The sequence below is a fragment of the Elephas maximus genome, chromosome 14 (genome assembly GCF_024166365.1).
Source record: "Elephas maximus indicus isolate mEleMax1 chromosome 14, mEleMax1 primary haplotype, whole genome shotgun sequence".
In the NCBI taxonomy this organism is placed as follows: Eukaryota; Metazoa; Chordata; class Mammalia; order Proboscidea; family Elephantidae; genus Elephas; species Elephas maximus.
Window position 1 is genome coordinate 1,986,557 of NC_064832.1, and position 24,113 is coordinate 2,010,669.

Below are 24,113 nucleotides of genomic sequence, written 5' to 3' on the forward strand. Positions count from 1 at the left end.
ATATTAGGAATTTCTTTTGTATAAATAATTCTAAATATAAAATGCATCATTTACAGAAATACACTAAACGTAACATACTTTGCACGAGCAATTTGAAATAACTACATGAGAAAATGGAGACAGGAACTAAAAAATATCAATTTAATGAGATAATGTGCATGCATGCAAAGAGTAATGAAAACTAGAGAGTTACAAAGTATATATACACACATATTCACACTTACATATGTGTATATATATTCCATTAAAATAAAACAATTTACAAAATATTTTAATACAACTGACTAAGATTCTTACCACCACATATTTGTATTGCAGGAAATATTTTACAACTTTTCACCATTCCAATAATATTGTTGAATATGACTATGTCCTAAGCATAGTACAAAGTGGTTAGGCGAAAATAAGAAAGAAGCAGACATTTATTCTACCCCAATCAGGACTACAAGTGATTCCTCCAGGACCAAGCTGCCCAGGTAGGAGTTGCACTGGACCATCAAACCCTGCCCTTATCTCATTTTACCAAGATACTTTACCCTCATCTTGCTCCTTTGTGATTGCTGCCCCAAGAAAATTTCAATTCAATATACGGTCAAATCACATAACCCACCTTGACATTCAGTTTTGCAGAAATCATTCCAATGTAATCTGGAAAATCTAGCCAGCCCAGAAATCACCAAATTAAGGAAATTAGCATGCAAGAAAAACAATGTAATTCACTCTACATAATTTATCAACTAAAACACATTTCTGTAAATAGTATCCCTGAGGTTTGTTGTATATTGATCTTTTTGACACGAATTATGGTAAAGTCTTCAAGGTATTATAATATTTTAGGGCATCATTCAGAGTAATTAGTGGCCTGAAACAGCTATTTGAAATCTGAGTGGTTGTTACTGTGAACGAGTCCGCTGTACCCCCAGCCGGCCATATTTTTCAAGCTGCAGAATGAACTACTATATTGAAAAGCATATTCTTCTTCATTAGGTACCTAGACATATAGATTATTTTCTATATATAAAATAATTTTTTAATAATTATTTCAATTGAGATATATAGTCTCTCACTTAGAGATATGTTTCATTCTCCTAGGAAATTTTATTTGAAATAAAACATTAAACAAGGAGCTGGGGAACGGGTCTGCAAAATTAAATAGAAGAGTTTCCTGTCATCCCACTTGGGGAAGTATAGATTCACAACAAGTCTGTCTTTCACAAAATTTTAGGTTAAATTATATTATTTTTTGGTCATATATATCAAAGAGTCATACAGATAGAACAACATATGTTATGAATAATCAGTTTATTTAACTTGGCACTTCTACAAGGTGGCAGAAATACAAATTGAAAAGAAATTTAAAATTGTTGAAAACTCTAATATGAAACACATTTTAGAAAACGTTACCACACTATGAGTTTATAAGATTGCTTTTTTTTTTTTTTTTAATTTTTTTTTTCCTCAGACAATATGCCTTCATCTAATTACCATGAAAAATTTTAGTGGAAAAAAGAAATGTTCAAACTCATTTTCTCACCCTTCTATGAGACCTTCAGCTTTTTGATGGAAAGGGGCTGACTGCCTAATCATAATGGAATTCAAATTTTGTTTCTCAGAGGCCTTCTGGGAACACAAGGTCTCTAGTCCATAATAAAGCACATTGAACAAATTGTAGGTGATATTTTATTAGGCTTGGTGGCTGTATTCCTGGAAAAGTAAGTGAACAAATGGTCAAGGCTCAAAATATATTTGTTAAAGTGAAAAAAAAAAAAAGCTGACATTAGCTGACTGTTTCAAAAAAAAACAAGCAACTATTACTTCTGTTTTACCTTAAAATATGCATACAGATTTAGACTCCACATAATTAGTAATCAGCTAGAATATAGTTTGATATCTTTCCACATAAAATATGCATAAAACACTGAGGAACTATAGAATTTTGGAGATAATATGTATTAAATATTGTAATAATTTTATTCCCAAAATAAGAAAGTTGGCTTGGTCATGCAAGTAAGGGACTTGGATTTCTGCAAGTCCACATATCCAGTACAAATGTTTCAGCCCCTACAAACAATCATTAAGTCAGTCACAGGACAAAACACAGGCATTTTGGAAACAAAATCTCAGAGTTTAACTGAAGAATTGACTACTATATATGGTCAACACTTAACTCAGTTTCAGTCATTGGTGGAAATAGATCCAGAATATCAAGGGGACATTTGTTAAGTTTTGAATAGTGTGAAACTTAGATATTTTTGGCACTTGATTTAAGAACAGGAAAGCAAGCAAACTTGCAAATATAAAATCGATATGACCTTGGAAGGGGCCTGCACAGGTGAGAAATCCTGCAGCTCATTTCTTTAGCTTCAATGAAAAGCTACCTCTGAATTTAGGTTTGATGCCTTTTAGTGGTGTTGTTATTGTTTTATTATCACTTGATATTGTGTGAGAAAAATATTTTAATTGTATTATACATCGAAATTGTAAGCTACTTTGGATGGTTATGAGAACATTAAGACCTAGAACTCTTCCTGTGGCATAAAAAGAGAAGTATGTCCTCAGGGGTCCATACATTGAGGATAAGTGGAGTGTGATGGTGGGACGTAGGATGGGATGACTTACTCTGTCTGAATTGCAGAAGCAGGAAGTTATTATTTGCTCTCTTGGTCCAGAGATTAGCTATTAACTTCCAAGAATTACTTGAAAGTGGTAATAGCATCCACCATTAATTTTTTTTATTAAAAATTAAATTAGTTAATACATGCAAACAACTCAGAATATTGTCCAGCATGCAGCAAGCTCTCAACAAATACTAGCCTTAATGATGATTATTATTGATGCTGCTGTTTTTACTGCCTTTTGGATTATTATTTTATATAAACTAAGATAGATTCAAGGATGGAAGCATCACCTCCACTGCTTTGCTCAAATATGGACACAAATTCTTTTAAAAGCTTTCCACATCCTCATGTGATATGATTCTACTAAAGACCCAACAAACAAACAAAAAAATAGGACAAACTACACAGAGAATTACTTAAAATAAATGTTATAAATATAGTCACTCTCTCTGCTCAGGTTCAAAGACCATCACAACCACATGGTTACTGTTTTAAGCTGACCTCCTTCCAGCCAGGGGCAGCCTTCCCACCCACTAGCCAACAAAGGGTAAATGCATGTTTTTCCACCTTCTGAGAAGCACTCTGAGTCTACACACACAGGTGCTTGGGCCCAAGCAGTAACCAAGAGAGAGCCATGAAGTCTTTTTTCGTCCAGATTTAAGCTCTTTAAATTCATACAAACAAGAAAAATAAAATAAAATAAAGTTCTTTTTTTTTTTATCAAGTTTAATGATCAGTAATTTAAAGCAAATTCATCATGAAGAAAACTAACCAGGTGAATCAGGTACGCAAAATTTAGAAGTCATTGATGTCTTTTTCCCTTAAAATCCAGGTCAATTTGAAGTTTGGTATTGAAGAAAACTAAAGCTCAAGACAATAATAAACAAATAGAAAGAGATGTTAAATAAACGAATGAACAAATATGCAAACAAATAAGTAGTATCACTATTCCATTCTAGATTTCTTTGATTAGAAATTACTAATATTTAGCTTTTATGCACCTAAAAATTAAATAGGTAAGTTATTTTGTGTTCTAAACTATGTTTGGTATTTACAAACTTTTGAGTTTTTCTAATCTGTTGACTTTGGAATGGAATTACATCTGGATATAATTTGAAGTTCCCTCATTTCTGATGACTTTGAATATTATTTCACCTGTTCGATAGTGATTTATGTTTCCTTTTCTCTGAAAACATTTACTGATGCCATTTACCCACTTTTTTGTATTTGTATTCATGACTATTTGTAAATGTTCTTTATGTACTCTGTACACAGATACTTTCTTCTTCCAGTTTATGCCTGTTATTTCATTCTCTTTGCAAAGACTGACAATAGTTCTTAATACAAATGCATTTAAATTTCTTAATCTGTACTGTTTGGACTTCTTGGGTTTAAAGATTCATTCTCGTCCCTTTGACCCCGAGATATTTTCCTTAATTTCTCCTAAAAATTTTAATAACTCGTCATTCTATTGAACAACTTTTCATCTGAAATAAAATTTGTGTGTGTGCTTTTGTTCTAATCTAACGCGTATCTTTTAAAATAAATTTTGTAAAGCTTTTGTTTAATGGTTTTGAAAATTCATCTAGGAACATTGCTAAGCTTTCTGTTAAAATTCATCACTTGCATTTAATTTCTATTAGGTTTTCTGTTTAGACTATCGTATAATCTTCAATAATAATATTGTATATCAATTCACAATCCTTATAATTTTTTTCTCTTTTTTTTGGCCAATTAAAATATGAAATATAAATATGAATAGAAATGTTGATAGCAGATATTATTTTCTTGTTTCTCCTATTAAATAGAGGTTTGAATTTTCAACTGTTTAATGACCTGCTTCATCTAAAAAACTCCATCATGTTTTTAAAGAAATAAACTATTAGTCTTATTTTATTTATTTATTTTATGTAGGCCATGTCTTTCTTTACTCTCTGGTTGTTTCTAAGATTTTTTTCTTGTATTCATGTACTGAAGTTTCACTACATTATATCTTGATTCAGATTTATTTTTACTTTGCCTTCTTGGGATATCTTTGCCTTCCCTATTCTAAGGATTCATACGTTTCATTATTTTTAGTTACTAGTTCCCTGAATATTTTTTCCTATATTTTTGAAGGGATAGAATTTCTCCACATTTTTGTGAATATATGTACATCATATTTACAATCAACTTTTTAAAGTGATTTTGTCCTTGAAATAGTTAATATTTTCCTAAATTAAAGGGGAAAACAACACAATACAGAAATAACGAATGCCACATCAGATCGGTTATTTGATGCCATGTCTTATGACTGCCAATGAAACAGATTGTTGCTGATCCATGTCCCCCTGTTTATGTGCTAGTATCCTGTCCTGCGAACTCATTTCAAGGGCTGTGTGCCTGACATTGAAGCAGCTTTCAGTATTTTCCACGGGTTTAAATAGAAGAGGATGTTTTTTCTTGTGTAAAAATAAATCCAAAGAGGTCTTTTTTTGTCCCTTTTATTTTGCTTTTATCTATTGAAATAGCAATAAATATTTATTTGTAGCCTATTTATATTTTCACCTGTCTTTTTTTTTGTTTTCATTCCCCCCCTCCAAATTCTGTGATTTGGGCACTAGCATTTATGACATTATACACAAAAAGAAAGAGCAAGGAGAAAAAATTCTATTGATAGTTTCAGAGAAGAAACAAAAGTAGGAGAAACAAGCTTTGAATCTGGACCATGACCATACATGGGAGGGAAGACAGAGGTAAAACTTTTATTCACCACCTTCACTGGGTGGCACTTGAAGTATTTCAGGATTTGTGTCAGGATTAAATTCTATTTTTATACTTTACACAAGCTCTTAAGGTTGATATCACCTTTGACATTTTACAGATGATAAAATTGACACGAGGAGATTTTAAGTAGTTTCCCCTAAATGTCCAGCTAAGCTTTATACACACACACAGACATACACACATATATATATAACCTTTTAAAATTCATACCCTGTAAACCAAACCCATTGCCAATGAGTTGATTCCAACTGACACTTACCTATATTATCTCTCAAATATTTGGAACTGATGAATCTAAAGGATGGCTCACTTTTTAATGACATAGAACAGAAAGAGAGAGAGAAAGGAAAGAAGTAAAGAAGGAAGGAAGGGAAGGAAGGATAAAGAAAGAATGAACAAAGGAAGAAACAAAGGGAGGAAGAGACCAAAGTTATTAAAACAGATATTCTCTGTACATGGTAGAAGATCAACAATATATATAAAACGAATTTTTATTCCCAAATGAAATTGTTTTGGTATTTAAATTTTATTCATTTTAACAAATTCTTGTATTTCTATTTTCTCACATATCCTGGCTCTAACATATTTGTATTCAACAGTGAGTTATCCTGAAACAACTCAATTCTAATGAATGATAGAAGAAGACATACATACACCACCACAGAGAAATGGTTTCTTAGAGCCTCTGAATGAATTGCAATTAATGTATTGCTCCCAAATCAAAAGTACCTGTTCTTAGGAGATTTTGCTTACAAAGAAAAACACGTATTGTCTCCTAAGGAAGTCAGGGCATAGATATTATGTAAAGGAAGATCCTCTTATGGCTTTCAGGTTTAAAATAAATTACATATCACCATGACATGTATTGCCTTACATCGTTGTTGCTAGTTCCCTCAAGTCGATTCCAGCTCATAGGGGCACTAGGTACAACAGAATCAAACACTGCCAGGTCTGGTTCTTCAGTCTTCCTTATTCATTGTCCAGCTTTCACATGCATATGCAGTGGTTTGGATCAGGCACACCTTAGTCTTCAAAGTGACATCTTTGTTTTTCAACACTTTAAAAATTTCTTTTGCAGCAGATTTGCCCAATGCAATGCATGGCTTGATTTTTTGACTGATGTTTCCATGGTGTTGATTGTGGTGTTAACTCTTCTCTGAAAGTTTGGTAGAACTCTGCAGTGAAGCCTTCCCGGCCAGAGCTTTTTTTTTCGTTGGGAGTTTTTTTTTTTTTTTTTTTTTTTTGATTACCTTTTCAATCTCCTCTTTTGTTATGGGTTTCTTTAGTTGTTCTACCCCTGTTTGTGTTACTTGATGTAGAGTAGTGTATTTCTAGGAAATCATCCATTTCTTCTAGGTTTTCAATTTTGTTAGAGTACCGTTTTTCATAGTAATCTGATATGATTCTTTTAATTTCAGTTAGGTCTGTTGTAATATCACCCATCTCATTTCTTATTCGGGTTATTTGCTTCCTCTCCTGTTTTTCTTTTGTGAGTTTGGCCAATGGTTTATCAATTTGTTAATTTTTTCACTGAGCCAGCTTTTGGTCTTGTTAACCCTTTCAATTGTTTTTCTGTTTTCTAGTTCATTTTGTTCTGATCCAATTTTCATTATTTCCTTTCTTCTAGTGCCTCAGGGTTTCCTTTGTTGCTCTCTTTCCATTTGTTCAAGTTGTATGGATAATTTTTGATTTTGGCCTTTTCTTTTTGTATGTGTGCATTTATTGATATAAATTGACCTCAAAACTGCTATCACTGTGTCCCAAAAGGTTCTGATAGGAAGTGTCTTCAATCTCATAGGATTCTATGAATTTCTTTATTCCATTCTTAATGTCTTCTATAACCCAGTCATTTTTGAGCAGGGTATTGTTCAGTTTCCAAGTGTTTGATTTCTTTGCCCTGCTTTTTTTTGTTAATGATTTCTACTTTTATAGCCTTATGGTCAGAGAAGATGCTTTGTAATATTTTGTTGTTTTGGATTCTGCTAAGGCTTGCTTTATGGCCTAATATGAGGTCTCTTCTGGAGAATGTTCTATGTGCACTAGAAAAGAAAATATACTTGGCTGCTGTTGGGTGGATTGCTCTGTATATGTTCATAAGGCAAGTTGGTTGATGGTGACATTTAGATCTTCCGTGTCTTTATTGAGGTTCTTTCTGGATGTCCTTTCCTTCACCTAAAGTGGTGTGTTGAAGTCTCCTACTACACTTGTAGAGCTGTCTATCTTACTTTTCAATGCTGTTAGGGTTTGTTTTATGTATCTTGCAGCCCTGTCATTGGGTGCATAAATATTTAATATGGTTATATCCTCCTGGTATATTGTCCCTTTGATTATTATACAGTGTCCTTTCTTATCCTTTGTGGTGGATTTAACCTTAAAGTCTATTTTGTCAGGAATTAATATTGCCACTTATGCTTTTTTTTAATTTTTTTTCCTTGATTAATTTTTTTCCACCCTTTGAGTTTTAGTTTGTGTCTCTAAGTCTAAGGTGTGTCTCTTGCAGGCAGCATATAGATGGATGGTGTTTTTTAATCCATTCTGCCACTCTCTGTCTCTTTATTGGTGCATTTAGTCCATTTACATTCAGCGTAATTATGGATAGGTATTAATTTAGTGCTGTCATTTCGATGTCTTTATTTGTGTTGTTGAAAGTTTCCTTTTCAGTTAATCATTTGTGCTGAGTAGTTTATTTTTTTATATTGTCTTTTCCTCTTATTCATTGTTGTTGATTTTGTTTCTACCGAGTCTCTATTTTTTCTTGTATTTTATTTTGTTGAGTAGGATAGTTAGTCTCCTTTGTGGTTACCTTAATATTTACCCCTATATTTCTAAGTTTAAACCTAATTTTTACTTCTTTATATCGGCTTGTCTTCCTCTCCACGTGGTAGATCTTTGATTACATTTCTTTGTCCTTCTTTATTATTTTAATGTTGTCTTGTTTATGTAATAACGTCACCGTTTCCCTGTTTTGAACATTTTTTTATCTTGATATTTTTCTGGTTTCCCTGTCTGTGTTAACATCTGATTCTTCTGTCTAGTATTCTGGTCTTGGGTTGATACCTGATATTATTGTTTGTCTAACCAAAGAACTCTTTTTAGTATTTCCCGTAATTTTGGTTTGGTTTTTATGAATTCCCTAAACTTCTGTTTATCTGGAAATCTAATTTCACCTTCACATTTGAGAGACAGTTTTGCTGGATATATGATTCTTGGCGGGCAATTTTTTTCCTTCAATACTTTATATAAGTTATCCCATTGCCCTCTTGCCTGCATGGTGCCTGCCAAGTAGTCGAGCTCATTCTTACTGGCTCTCCTTTGTATGTGACTTTTCGTTTATCCCTAGCTGCTCTTAAAATTCTCTCTTTATCTTTCGTATTGGCAAGTATGATTATAATATGTCTTGGTGACTTTCTTTTAATATCTACCTTATGTGGAGCTCGATGAGCATCTTGAATAGATATCTTCTCATCTTTCATGATATCAAAGAAGCTTTTTGCCAACAAATCTTTGACAATTCTCTCTGTAATTTCTGTTATCCCTCCCTGCTCTGGTACTGCAATCACTCGTAGGTTATTTCTCTTTATATAAACCCACATGATTCTTAAATTTTCTTCATTTTTTAAATTATTTTACCTGATTTTTCTTCAAATATATTGGAGTCAAATGCTTCATCTTCAAGATCACTAATTCTGCCTTCCACTTGCTTGATTCTGCTCCTCTGACTTTCTATTGAGTTGTCTAATTCTGTAATTTTATTGTTAATCTTCTGAATTTTTTATTACTGTCTCTGTATGGATTCTTGCATCTTATTAAATTTTTCCATATGTTCTTGAATAACATATTTAATTTCTTTAACTGTTTTATCTGTGTGTTCCTTGGCTTGTTCTGCATATTGCCTGATCTCCTTTTTGATGTCTTGAAGTGTTCTGTATACTAATCTTTTGTATTCTGCGTCTGGTAATTCCAGGAGAGCAGCTTCATCCAGAAGATCCTTTGATTCTCTGTGTTGAGAGCTTTTGAAGTGATCGCGGTCTGTTTCCTTATGTGGTTTGATATTGACTGCTGTCTCTGAGCCATCTATAAGTTATTATATTATTTTGTTTGGTTACCGTATCCTAGTTTCTTGCTTTGTTTGGTTTTGACTTGCCCAAATGGTTGCTTGAGTGAGTTTTAGCTTGATTATTTTCACCCTTGGAGTTCTGGCGTCCTGTCACCAGATGGCTAGTGCTGTTATCAGGTATATGAGCTCATGAGTCCATTCACTTTTCTTGTGTGGATTCAGATCTGGTGTCCAGGTAGCTGATTATCAAGTGGATGATGCAGTCTCTGTTGTACAGTCTTAGAGGTCCAGGGGTGTTTGGTGCATGTACCGCTATCTGATTGCAGCAGGGTTCATGCTCTGAACAAGGCAGGGAGCTGAGAACCACCCCCCGAGTGTCTCTGAGGAAAGCGTGTCCCTGTTCCCTAGAGCATACAAGTGAATGGGCTCTGCAGGCAGACTATGGGCACCCAAAGGTTTTGGTTGTACGGTCTGGGAGGTACCAGTTATTCTCGGACCCCAGTCATGGGTGGCTGGGTGACCTGAATGGAGCCACCAGTCCTTAGGCCCCTGATATGGGTAGGTGAGAACCCTATTTAATAGACAAAGTGGTGTCAAATATCAATACCCAGCTCTCCACCACACAGCTGAAATGGTTGCAGTCTGCCAGGAAGGGGCTATTCTCCTGAAATAGGCCCACAGAAGTCAATGCAGTGGGGGAAGGTATTCAAAGTCCACAGACCATTTATGCCTGGACAGGAGACGCTTCTGTCCTGAGCTCCTCCAGTTAGTGGAGCTGGCCAATTACCTTTTCCCCCTGATGTGAATTTATTCCCTCTTTTCCAAGGCTGGGAGCATGGCTCAGGGTATTCAAATGGGCCTATCTCAGGCCTAGGGAAATCAATGGGCACTGAAGCCAGCTTACGGGTGGGTGGCACGACAAAATATATTCAAGTACTTAGCTTTTGCTGAGAGAGGCGTTTTGCTCTGGTTCCGGACGCATGAGTAGGCTGTGTAGCTGGCTACTTCTCCCCGAGAAAACTGCAGCCAAACACTACTACCAGTCTGCTGCCTCCGATCCCGGGAATAGTGCCTGAGTGATCCCAGCAATTCAGGTCCAGCAACTTGTCTCTGCTTCTGAACCACCTCTCTCTCCCCCTGCTCAGTCCATTTTCTACCTTTTCTTTGTTGTTCAGGGCTCCTAGCTTGCCATAAATATAATCATTTCACTTGATTTTTCTGGTCTTTGTTGTAAAAGGGATCGCTGCAAGCATCTGGCTATTCTGCCATCTTGGCCCTGCCTCCTCCATGTTCTCTGTTCTGTATCCTGGTTTCTTGCTTTGTCCTCTGATATCATTTAAAGGAACTATGTGCCTGACAGGGAAGCATTCTCAGTCATTGTTTCAAGCTCGTAAGGTATAAAGAGAAGATGGTGTTCTTCCTCATGTAAAAATAAAGCCTAATAAGTTATTTTTGTTCTTTTTCTATGTTTTTTATCCACTAAAATAACAAAAAGTGATATAAATATAACCCATTTACAAAATGTTTCCACCTGTCTTGCTTTCTAAAATTCCTCTAAAACCTTGTGATTTGAGCATCAGCAATAATGGCATTATATATAGGAGGAAAGAACAAGCATTATGATGATGGTTTCTTAGGGAAGGAGAAACAAGACTTTAACATGGACCACATCTGTACATGGAAGGAAGATAGAGGTGTAAACCTGTATTAACTGTCTCCAGATAGTGGCCTTCCTTACTCACCTGCAAGGCTTGGAAACCAGCAAAATAGGATGATTTTTTATGCATTAACTCCTTAAAGTCAACCTTAGTTCCATAGAAGTGACAAATCATGCCTAATTCTGCATGTCTGTATAAGAAATATTTTTAATTACTATCTCATATCTAGAACCGTTGTAAATTGGCTTTATAGAGTCAGAATCAGATGGCCCAGAGGAGTGTCTTCTGACTGCTAGACAATACACAGTATCCCTGTGTGTAATTCTACATATGATTCCTCATTGCATCAAAGGTTTACAGAACTAATTTAACTAAAGAGACAGAGTATATAACAGTTTATATTACTTAGGTATCCTTCCCAGCCCAAAAATTGAACTAAAGAGACAGAGAGTATATTAAAAAAAAAACAACCCATTGCCATCCAGTCGATTCCTACTCATAGTGACCCTATAGGACAGAGTATATACCTGTTTATATTGGATATCTTAGGAAGTAATAATCTTATGTAATGTTTAAATAAATTATACATATTTATTTAGAAGGGAATAGAGTTTAAGAATCATAAACTTGTTAAAGTATAAAGGATCATAAATACCCAGTATTTGTGTGTTTCTAAACCATATACCTTCATGAAATTCCACAATGGTCAATCATAGGCATTAATCATAGATGAAGTAAGTAAACGGATACTTCTGATAGATAAGAATGGATTACGAGTGTGTAGCCTTCAAATATTAGTTTGAAACAGGGGTGAGTTTATCTGCTTCACTGCAAAATTACACAGAGTTTGAGTCAAAACTGAATCAAATTCTTGTTCTGCTACTTACTAGTTATGGAAACATGGGGTAGTGAATTTAACTTTTTAAGCCAGTAGTTTATATATGCAGCAGATATTTTTTAAAAAAAGAACAAAATGTAGATTATCGCAAGTTGTATATAAGATAATACCTGGTGATTACTAGTGTGAGCCTGAGTATAAGAAATCATTGAACAGTAACTGTAACCTTTATTCTCTTCATCATCACCACCATCATCACCATCAACAAAATTGTCATCATTTTCATTCAAATATTGTCATCCACTACATTTGTATAGTATTTTTTTTTCAAATTGTGTACATTCACTACTCTGTTTCTCACAAAAGCTTTGTCAAATTGTTAATGAAGGTGGAATTATTACCTAAGTGGAAGTTAATAATTTATAAAGGAGGTAAAATATAAATAAATAAAATGCATAGTTAAAATCATAAGGCATTACAATTAGGCATAATTTGTATTTAAAAACAAAACCCGAATAACCATAGCACACCTTCTAATCCTATGATCCCTGAATTATTTCCAGATGTTGTCCTTGAGATGTAGAAAATATTTTATTTTCCAATACCAAAAAACCAAACCCATTGCCGTTGAGTCCATTCCAACTCATAGTGTGACCCTATAGGACAGAGTAGAACTGCCCCATAGAGTTTCCAAGGAGCACCTGGTGGATTCAAACTGCCAACCTTTTGGTTAGGAGCCATAACACTTAACCACTATGCCACCAGGGCTTCCTGTTTTCCAATAGGTAAGTAATTTTAGACATTCTTATTTTATCTTCATTATAATTTCCATTTTATATTTTCATATAAAATCTAGACAAGTAATTTCCAGATATTTAATTGCAAAGAATGAGTCATATAAGGCAGAACAGCAAGTAAGACACAGCACTAACCACTCTTCACTCATGGGCAAATAGAAAATGTAGGAAATGCTGCATTCACAATTGCTGTGGAGAGCTTGGGCTCTTAAGAGCTAGCTTTATTAGTCTTGTTTCACTTGGGCCCATCAAAAGCTAACTCTAGTATGAATTTGTACTTTCATTTCCAGTGACTCTCATCTCCTATCTAAAACAGATAACGTATTTACAAATAGGATCCAAAACAATTTTTGTTGTCTGTATTTCATGCTGTAGGGTTTTTGGTGAACAGTGTTATAAAAAATGCAGAGGCTAATTCTGAACTTGACCAACTCTTACATAAATTCTGTCACTCAATTCCTAAACCTGTCACTGTAAATCCAGAATGATTTTAGTTTAGACATTAATCCACACTACCAAAAGAATTAATATAATGGAATCGACACCTATGTGATCTCATCACTTACTAGCATGAAAACACCTGTACTTACAGAAAATATAATTCATGTTACTAGCTCCATATGAAAGAATTCTAAACTTGGCTTCGCTCTTTACCCGTATCCAAAAGGTTCCATCACAGGCACTACCACAATGCATCTTCCCCTCATTAACAAATTCAATTTCTCCTTCAAGCCTCTCTTTAGTTTGTTTTATAAATTTATTTGCACAGCTACAGACAAATATTCTTACATTTGAGGTTCCATTTTAGGTGATGTGAACATTTACTATCTATTTTGTCACACAGAAACATAATTACTTTGGAAGTGACCATATTTTCATAAATATGATGTTTTTGAGGGAATTCCTGAGTTTATTCATCATAAATTCAAGAACAAGTTTCACAGATAATACCAACCATTTACTGTATATTCTATTTCACTGTTTTACCTTCAGTTCACACTGCTGTTTTTATTGTTATGTGCTGCTGAGTCGATTGCCTCTCATACCAACCCTGTAGGACAGGGTAGAACTGTGCTAGAGGGTTTCCAAGGCTGTAATCTTTACACAGGCAGATTGCCACTATGCTTCCCATTGCCACATTGTGGTAATCAATGTCATAAAACAATATGTGTACTAATTGTTTCATGAGAAGCTGGTTTGTTCTGTAAACCTTCATCTAAATTACAATTCAAAAGAAAAAAAAAAAAAGGACAGATTTCAGTATCAGCAGTATTCTCTCCTGGACTGCAATGCCTCTTCACCTAGCATATACACCTAAGCTAATACATTTTTTTTTCCTGAAAATAATGGGGGGACCCATTCAGGCACAGGCTGAGCTGGTATATCAATTTAAAATACTGGTGCAGAGAAGTTGACTCCCCACTCTTACCCCCAAAAAACATATCAATAGAATTATGAGTCTATTGACTGAAGAATAAGAAAATGTATAAGGTAAATTGTCTTATATAAGGGTAACGTGGCTACTTGGGATGCAAAATTTGAGTCTGTGCTGGGGACTTATTTGGGAATGGCTGAGATAACATAACCCATAACTTCCATTAATCCTCTTATAAAGTATGCTCTCCTTCTTCTCTAACTCAGCATCTCTCCAGCCCTGATTACTGACCTTGTTTATAAATCACTTTCCTAGGATTCATCCAGATAAATTCAGGTCCCCTCTTCTGGAAAACATAAACTTGTCATATTTCTTCTGGAAAACATAAACTTGTCATATTTCCTCTATAGTTGTGTAAGACTTTCTAATCCCTATATCTGCCTTTTCCCCTGAAATTGGGGGAAAAAATTGGGACAGTACACACCTATTAACAGAGAATTAATGGAGAAAATATTATTTTTAAATAAATAAATCATTAATTTTTCTGTTGTCATATTGAGAGATAAATTATGTATAGTAGAATTGTTATATGAATGATATCATTTTAGAAAGTTTTCATTTTCTTTTCTACATATTAATAAAAGCTTCTTATTTCTCAGATTGAGTTGACTGTATATGCCTTTTATATTGATGGAAAAAAAATCACCTCAGGAAAAAAGAAACATGCCTTAGTAAGGTAAAATTATTTGTCAAACTTCTAGTTTTTAAAATCTTCTAATATAACCTTAGACCTTGTCCATTCACTGCAGAATAGACACTTTCAGCTTGAAGATTGATGCAGAAATCTGGTCTACATTTTCACAGAGAGAACATTCTCTGAGTAACTCTTCTCAGGTCCCTCATTACCTCTTTGTTCCTCAGGCTGTAGATGACAGGGTTGAACATGGGTGTGAGGATGGTGTAGAAAACAGCCAGAACCTTGTCTACTGTTGGAGATCGGAAGGATCTTGGGTGTAGATAATTGTAAACAAAGGGTGCATAGTACAAAGTCACCACAGTGAGGTGGGCACTGCAGGTTGAATAGGCCTTCTTCTTCCCTTCTGATGAGGGCATGCAGTAGATGGCAAGGAGAACCCGTCCATAGGAATAGGTAATGCCAATGAAAGGAAACACAAGGAATAAGGTGCTGCACACAAACACTATGTAGTCATAGACCCAGGTGTCCATGTGTGTCAGAGCCAATATGGCTGTGAAATCACAGAAAAAATGATCGATGGTCTTGGACTGGTAATAGGGTATATGGAGTGCATATGCAGTGTTGGCACACGCATTGATAGAGCTCATTATCCAAGATCCTATAGTCATTAGCGCACACACTTTTGGTCATACGAACAGGATAGTGAAGAGGAAAGCAAATGGCCACATAACGGTCATAGGCCATAGATGCCAAGAGAAGTGTTTCTGCACCTGCCAAAGTCAAAAAGAAGAAACTCTGAACTCCACATCCAATGAAGGAGATTGACTTGCTTCCAAACAAGAAATTGTAAGCCATCTTGGGGACAATAGTGGAGATGTAATTCAGGTCCATGAGAGAGAGCTGACTAAGCAGGAAATACATGGGTGTGTGGAGATGGGTGTCTAGTAGGATGAGGATAATCATGGATATGTTACCAATTAAAGCCATTAGGACAATGAGAATGATGAGAATGAAGAGGAAAAGGCCAATTCTTGATGGTGGGAACAGTCCTAATAAAATGAAATCAGTTGATGTTTCACTATAATTCTCCATTGAATATTCATTGGTTTTCCCTAAAGTAAGAAACAAGAGTGTGGAAGGTAAATAAAGAACAGTGAACTACTTATTTATTTTTTCATAATATCTGTGATTGATCTAACAATGAATTTTTCAGGAAATTATACAGTTGCTTAAATGAATGGGTAATTTTACCTTTTTTTAAACAAGAAACACCATTCCATTACACAAAGATAAAATGTAAGACATCATGCATTTACATCCAAAATCTGTTGTAGAAGATCCATGAAAAAATAAATAAAAATATGCTATACTTATTTTAATAGGATAAGAATGATTAAGGAAAAAAAACAAACCCGTTGCTGTTAAGTCAATTCTGACTTATAGCAACACCTTAGGACAGAGTAGAACTGCCCCATGGGATCTCCAAGGAGCACTGGGTGGATTCGAACTGCTTACTTTTTAGTTAGTAGCCAAACTCTTAGCCACTACTCCACCAGGATTTCCATAAGGATAATAAAATAGTTCTTAGCAAATTCACTTATCAGTAAGAAAATACTTAAATATAAGCAGTGTGTTAAAAAGTTGAAAATATGTTGAAATGAATAAGTGATTGAATTGCTATATGAATGAATTTAGTGACATAAAGATTATTTTCCATTTTGAGGTTTATAATCTTTGCTTATCCCCAAGACATACATTAATTACTGCAACTATTTCTTTTTCTTTTGTTTAAGAAGCTGGACTTACTGCTTTAAGTCACTATCCCCAACATGACTCTCTAAATGTTACCTATCAGTATTTGGCTTTGGCTCAGAAATACATAAGTTTCTATTTTATAATATTATCAAGTACAAAGTTATAATCTTGATTTTTAAATTCCTCTAAGAAAGGTTCTTTTCAATCCCTTGCTCAATAGCTAAGTAGTCAGTACAGGATAGATTCTTCACTGGACTTTCTATTATCTATGACTCTGTTTAAAAAAAAAAAAACGGTTGCCATCGAGACAATTCTGACTTATAGCAACCCTATAGGACAGAGTAGAACTGCCCCATGGGGTTTCCAAGAAGTGGCTGGTGGATTCAAACTGCTGACAGACCTTTTGGTTACCAGCCTCAGCACTTAACCACTGTGCGAGTAGGGCTCCATTACTCTGTTTAGACATTCCCAAATATGAAAGTAAACTATTTAAATGTTTGTAAGGCCCTTTTCCTGCTTCTCCTTCTCTCTCTGATTTTGTTTAAAAAAATCTTAACATTTAGAGAGGCGGGGCCAAGGTGGCAGAGTAGTCAGAAGATTATGGTGGTCCTTCTTACAAGAAAGACCCGAAAAAACAAATGAATCCATTATATAAAGACAAGCTAGGGGCCCTGAACATCAAAGGCACAGTTAAGATATCGGACTGAGCTCAGGGGGAGGGAGAGGCAGTTCATAAGCAGCAAGTAGTTTCCAGACCTGACTTAGCAGGAATTGACGCCCCTCAGTCATGGCCTCCTGGTGCAACTGTGGCAGGACTGGCAATAGCTTACAGGACATGGTTACCTCAGTGAAAGAGAGCAAGTGGCCCAGGCCTGATCCCCTGGCGCAACCATGGCAGGGGTGGCAGTAGCATTTGGGACCTTGACTACTTAGCCACAGAGAGCCAGCTGCACAGAGTCTACTCATGCCTCCAAAATCAGCAAATAATGGCGCTCCTGGCAAAAAATAAGTGCTTGCATGTAATTTACCACACGGATCAAATAGCTCCCGTTTTGAAAGAAGTCTCTCCCATTTATCTGATCTCTCCTCTCTCTGCCCCAGGCCCCAAGCTGGCTTCAGTGACAGTCGATTTCCCTGGGCCTGAGATAGGTCCTGCCGAGTATGCTAAGCCATTCTTCCAGACTTGGGGAAGGAACAAAATAACAAATAGGAAAAAATAACCTGCTGGTTCCCTTAAGCTGGGAACTCAGAGTAGAAACAGCTCCTGTTCAGGCACAATCAGTCCCCGAACTTTGAATGCCTTTTACCACTGCATGGAACCATGTGGCCCCATTTCAGCAGCTAGGCACTTGTTGTCACTGTGCAAGGGTGTATGTGCCTGAGATCTGACTTTACCTGTTGCAGCTGTGTGGTGGAGAGGAGGGTTTTTGACATTTGACACAGCTCTGCTTATTAAGTAGGGTCCTCATCTACCCACATCAGGGACCTGAGGGCTGGTGGTTCCTCCCGTGCCATCTCTTCACCCACGACAGGGGTCCTAGGATAAGTGATGCCTCCCAGCCCTTACAGTTAACAGCATTGGGAGCCTATGGTCCTGCTGCAGAGCCCACCCACCTGTGAGCTCTAGAGAACAGAGATGCACCTTCCTCACAGACACTTGGATGGGACTATGCATGCACCACTGCTTCTCTAAGACCATAGATGAGCAAACACTTCGTGACCGACTACTTGGACACACCTGAGCCGAATCCATACAAGAAAAGTGAATGGACTCCTAATAACAGCTCTAGCCATATGGTGACAGGATGTTAGAGCTTCGAAGGTGCAAATAATCAAACTAGCTCACTTGAGCACTTTATTTGGGCATATCAAAACAAAACAAAGCAAGAAACTAGGACACAGTTAGCAAACCTAAAATATTTAATACAATAACTTATAGATGGCTCAGAGACACCAGTCAATATCAAATCACATAAAGAAGCAGATCACGATTGCTTCAACTAGCTCCCAAAACAAAGATTTAAGGAATCTTCTGGATGAAGATGTATTCCTGGAATTAACCAGAAGTAGAATACAAAAAATTTATATACAGAACTCTTCTAGAGATCAGAAAGGAGATGAGGTAAAACACAGAACAAGCCAAAGAACACAGAGTAAAACAGTCAAGGAAATTAAGAAGGTTATACAAGAGCATAATGACAATTTTAATAGGCTGCAAGAATCCATAGAGAGACAGCAATCAAAAATTCAGAAGATTAACAGAAAAATTTCAGAATTAGACACTACTGCAAGAAACCAAAATAGACCTATATAAGTAGAAAAACATACCTTGGTCTTGGATAGGAAGACTCAACATTGTAAAAATATCTATCCCCCCAAAATGATCTATAAATACAATGGAATCCTGATCCAAATACCAATGACATTTTTTAAATGATATGGAGAAAGAAATCACCAACTTCATATGGAAGGGAAAGAGGCTCCAGATAAGTAAAGCATTACTGAAAAAGAATAACAAAGTGGGAGGGCTCACACTACCTGATTTTAGAACATATAATACCACCACAGTAGTCAAAACAGCCTGGTACTGGTATAACAGATATATAGAACAATGGAACAGATTGAGAATCCAGACATAAATCCATCCACATATGAGCAGTTGATATTTGACAAAGGCCCCAAATCTGTTAAATGGGGAAAAGACTGCCTCTTTAACAAATGGTGCTGGGATAACTTGATATCTATCTCCAAAAAAATGAAACAAGACCCATACCTCACACCATGTACAAAAACTAACTCAAACTGCATCAAAGGCCTAAATATAAAATCATTAAGATCATGCAAAACATTAGTAAAAATGCACAAACACCAGAAGACAAGGTAGATAACTAGGAGCTTCTAAAAATCAAAGACTTATGCTCATCCTAAGACTTCACCAAGAGTAACAAGATTACCTACAGAGTTGAAAAAAGTTTTCAGCTACCATAATTCCAATCAGGGTCTGATCTCTAAAATCTACATGATACTGCAAAAACTCAAAAAAAAAAGACAAAAAACCCAATTAAAAAAATGGGCATACGAGGTATGAGCAGGCACTTCACCATAGAAGATATTCAGGCAGCTAACAGATACATGAGGAAATGCTCACGATCATTAGCCATTAAACCCATTGCCGTTGAGTCGATTCCGACTCATAGCAACCCTATAGGTCAAAGTAGAACTGCCCCATAGAGTTTCCAAGGAGCACCTGGTAGACATGAACTGCCAACCTTTTGGTTAGCAGCTGTAGCACTTAACCACTATGCCACCATTAGAGAAATGCAAATCAAAACTACAACGAGATGCAATCTCATCCCAAGAAGGCTGGAACTAATCCAAAAAACACTAAATAATAAACGTTGGAGAGGTTGTGGAGAGACTGGTGGGAATGTGAAATGATACAACTTTGGAAATCGATTCGGTGCTTCCTTAAAAAGCTAGAAAAATAACTACCATAAAAAAATAATTAAAAAATTATTAGAAAAATAAAAAATTATTAAAAAATAATTTTAAAAATAAAAAATTATTTTTATTTTTTATTTTTATTTAGTTATATTTCTAGCTTTTTAAGGAAGCACCGAATCGATTTCCAAAGTTGTATCATTTCACATTCCCATCAGTCTCTCCACAACCTCTCCAACGTTTATTATTTAGTGTTTTTTGCCATCCAGCAATTCTACTTGGAATGTATCCTAGAGAAATAAGACCCTTCACATAAATAGATATATGCACACCAGTGTTCTTTGCAGCACTGTTTACAATAGAAAAAAGATGGAGGCAACCAAAGTGCTCATCAATAGGTCAATGGATAAATTATGGTGTATTCACATAATGGAATACTAAGTGACAATTACGAACAACGATGAATCAGTGAAACATCTCATAGTGTGCAGGAATCTGGAAGGCACTGTGCTGAGTGAAATTAGTCAGTTGCAAATATTGTATGAGACCACTATTATAAGAACTCAAGAAAAGATTTAAACACAGAAGAAAATATTCTTTGATGGTTATGAAGGTGGGAATAGAGGGAGGGAGAGGGGTATTCACTAATTAGATAGTGGACAAGAACTATTTTAGGTGAAGGGAAAGACAGCACACAATACAGGAGAGGTCAGCACAACTGGACTAAACTAAAAGCGGAGAAGTTTCCAGGATACAACTGAATGCTTCGAAGGCCAGAGAAGCAGGGACAAGGGTTTGGGGACCATGCTTTCAGGGGACATTTACGTCAACTGGCATAACAAAAGATATTAAGAAGACATTCTGCCTCCCACTTTGGCAAATGACATCTGAGGTCTTAAAGTCTAATGTCTTAGTTGTCTAGTAACAGAAATACCACAAGTGGACAGCTTTAACAAAGAGAAGTTAATTTTCTCACAGGAAAGTAAGCTAAAAGTCCAAATTCAGGATGTCAGCTCCAGGGGAAGTCATTCTCTCGCTGTAGGCCTTCTCATCAATCTTCCCCCAGGCTAGGAACTTCTCTGCACAGGGACCCCAAGTCCAAAGGACGCGCTCTGCTCAGGTGCTGCGTTTTTGGTGGTATGAGGTCCCCCTATCTTTCTGCTTGCTTCTTTCTTTTATATCCCAAGAGACTGCCTCAAGACACAATCCAATCTTGTAGATTCAGTCCTGCCTCACTAACACAACTGCCACCCATCCTCCCTCATTAACATCATAGAGGCAGGATTTACAATATATAGGAAAATCACACAATACCAGGAATCATGGCCCAGCCAAATTGACACACACATTTTTGGGGAGACATAATTCAATCCATGACAGCGAGCAAGTGGTCATCTAAGATGCACTGATTGGTTTCAAACCACCGGGAGCAAAGGTGAAGAAAGAACACCAAAGACATGAGGTAAAGATGAGCCCATGAGACAGAAACGGCCACATAAATCAGATACTACATCAAACTGAGACCTGAAGAACTAGATGCTGCCTAGTTACAACCAATGATTGCCCTGACAGGGAACACAACAGAGAATCCCTGATGGAGAAGGAGAACTGTGGAACACAGATCTCAAATTCTCGTAAAAAGATCAGACTTAATGGTCTGACTGAGACTGGAGGGACCCCTGAGGTCAGAGTTCCCAGAACCTTTGTTACCCCAAGACAGGAACCGTTCCTGAAGCCAACTTTTTAGACAGGGATTGGACTGGGCTATAAGACAGAAGATGATACTGGTGAGGAGTGAGCTTCTTAGCTCAGGTAGACACATGAGGCTATGTGGGCACCTCCTGTCTGGAGTTGAGATGGGAAGGCAGAGGGGGACAGAAGCTGGTTGAATGGACATGAGGTGTACAGAGTGGAGAGAAGCACTGTGCTGTCTCATTAGGGGAACAGCAGCTAGGAGTACATAACAAGGCGTGTATAAGTTTTTGTATGAGAAACTGACTTGGATTGTAAACTCTCACTTAAAGCACAATAAACTAAAAAAAAAAAACAGACATTCAAAGATTCAGGATTTACAACACATCCTAAGTAGAAGAAATAAAAACAAAAATATGGGGGAAAAAAAGAAACCTTACATTTAAAGCTTGTGCCAATCAAAGGTAAAAGTGACAGTGTGATCACAAATAAATAAATATATATATACACCGTCTCTTTCTTAAAACACAAAGTCATGGCAATAGAATAAAAATGTTGTTAGCTGTCATCTCAAGAGAAGAAAAAAAAAACAGAAAGGGAAGAAATGCCAAATGAAAGATTTCAGCACATTTTTGATGGTCAGATTTCAATGGAAAGTGATTATTTAATCCACCTCTCAAGAAGGTCATAGAAATATTAGATGGCACATTGGACCTGGTACTTGATCCCAATGAAGCAACTCTTTAGTTATACAAATTATACTTTTCTTGTGTTCTTAATGGATATGACTTTACTAAAGTCAAAGATTTTCCTAACTAGGATTCCACAGTATTCACAAAATGCTGTTACAATGTTTGAAGACCAAAAAGAGTACTAAATGTGTAAACAAACTCCCATTATTTTATCTGTGTCCCTTTTAGTCTGCATGTTGCCACTGACATAACAATAACTTACCTATTTATAGTACATTTACAAAACATTTTTCCTGTATTGATTATTTTCAATCTCTGTAAAAACTTTGCAAAAATGAAACCAAACTCGTTGCCATCGAGTTCATTCTGATTCATAGCAACTTTCAAAAGCAAAGATGTCACTTTGAGAACTAAAGTGCACCTGACCCAAACCATGGTATTTTCAATTGCCTTATATACATGTGAAAGCTGGACAATAAATAAGGAAGACTGAAGAAGAATTGATGCGTTTGAATTACGGTGTTGTGGAAGTGTATTAAATATACCATGGACTGTGGTAAAAATGAACAAATCTGTCTTGAAAGAAGTACAGACAGAATGTTCCCCAGAAACAAGGATGGTGAGACTTCATCTGAGGTGCTCTGGACATGTTATCAGGAAAGACTAGTCCCTGGAGAAGGATATCATGTTTTGTAAAGTAGAGGGTCCATGAAAAAGAGGAAGACCTTCAACAAGATGGATTGATACAGTGGCTACAATGATGAAGTCAAACATAGCAAAGATTGTGAGGATGACACAGGACTAGACAGTGTTTCATTCTGTTGTACATAGTGTCACTATGAGTCAGAACCAATGCAAGGGCTCCCAACAACAAAAACAAAAACTTCGAGAATTTTACATCAGTATTAAATTGACTATATAAAAGAAAAAATCGGTAGCAGCAATGTATCTGTCCAAAGCTACACAGTGGATGGGGAAGGTATTAGCCTTGCCCCTGGTCCCTTTCTGTACATGGAAGGTAAAGATACAGGCACAAAATTTCAATGGCCATCTCTACCCAGCATCCAGGAAATGTGTCAGGAACTGTGGCACACCAAGAACAAGCTTCAGAGGACATCCACATTTGGTAGAGTTTATGTGGTGATCTCTATATTGCTAGCTAAAAAGATAGCCTCATTACTCACTTTATGAGAGGTAATGAGTTAGAAGCAAGGGTGGTTCACTTTTTAGACATCCAAAGCTTCCATTAAAATAGTTATTTAAACATGAAGTCTCTATTGATGGTAGGTTTTACTCGGTGGTGGAAAATGTATTTGAAAAGTTATGTTATGCCCATATTAAATGATTTTAATTTTAAAGCTAACACACTTCCACATTGTCTCCTTAAAGACATGTTTCCTCATGTCTCCAAGCTTTAATGATTTTTCCCTGTTTTCCTTCAGCAGCTCACTATTTCCCAATCCAGCCTCTAACAAGCAGGGGAAGAGATCCTCACATCACCACTCACACATCTGAATGCAGTCCAAATCACTTGCTGCTTTCTGTCGAAACCTATCCCTACCTACAAAGATGTGCTTACAAAAAACACCCATATTATTTCTTTAAGTCAGCTTACAGACACCTACACTCTGTCATAAACAGGAAAGCCCTCCACTTGGTGCTCCAGTTTGGAAGTGACTGCCATGTTACCATTTCTGTAACTACTTTCTTTGTATAGGCACATCTTC

At 36.2% G+C, this 24,113-nt stretch overlaps 1 pseudogene; it reads right to left on the reverse strand.

Annotated features, from left to right (window-relative positions):
• Window positions 1-14,967: 14,967 nt before the first annotated feature.
• LOC126058205 (olfactory receptor 2L3-like) lies at window positions 14,968-15,898 on the reverse strand (annotated as a pseudogene).
• Between the last annotated feature and the right edge of the window lie 8,215 nt (window positions 15,899-24,113).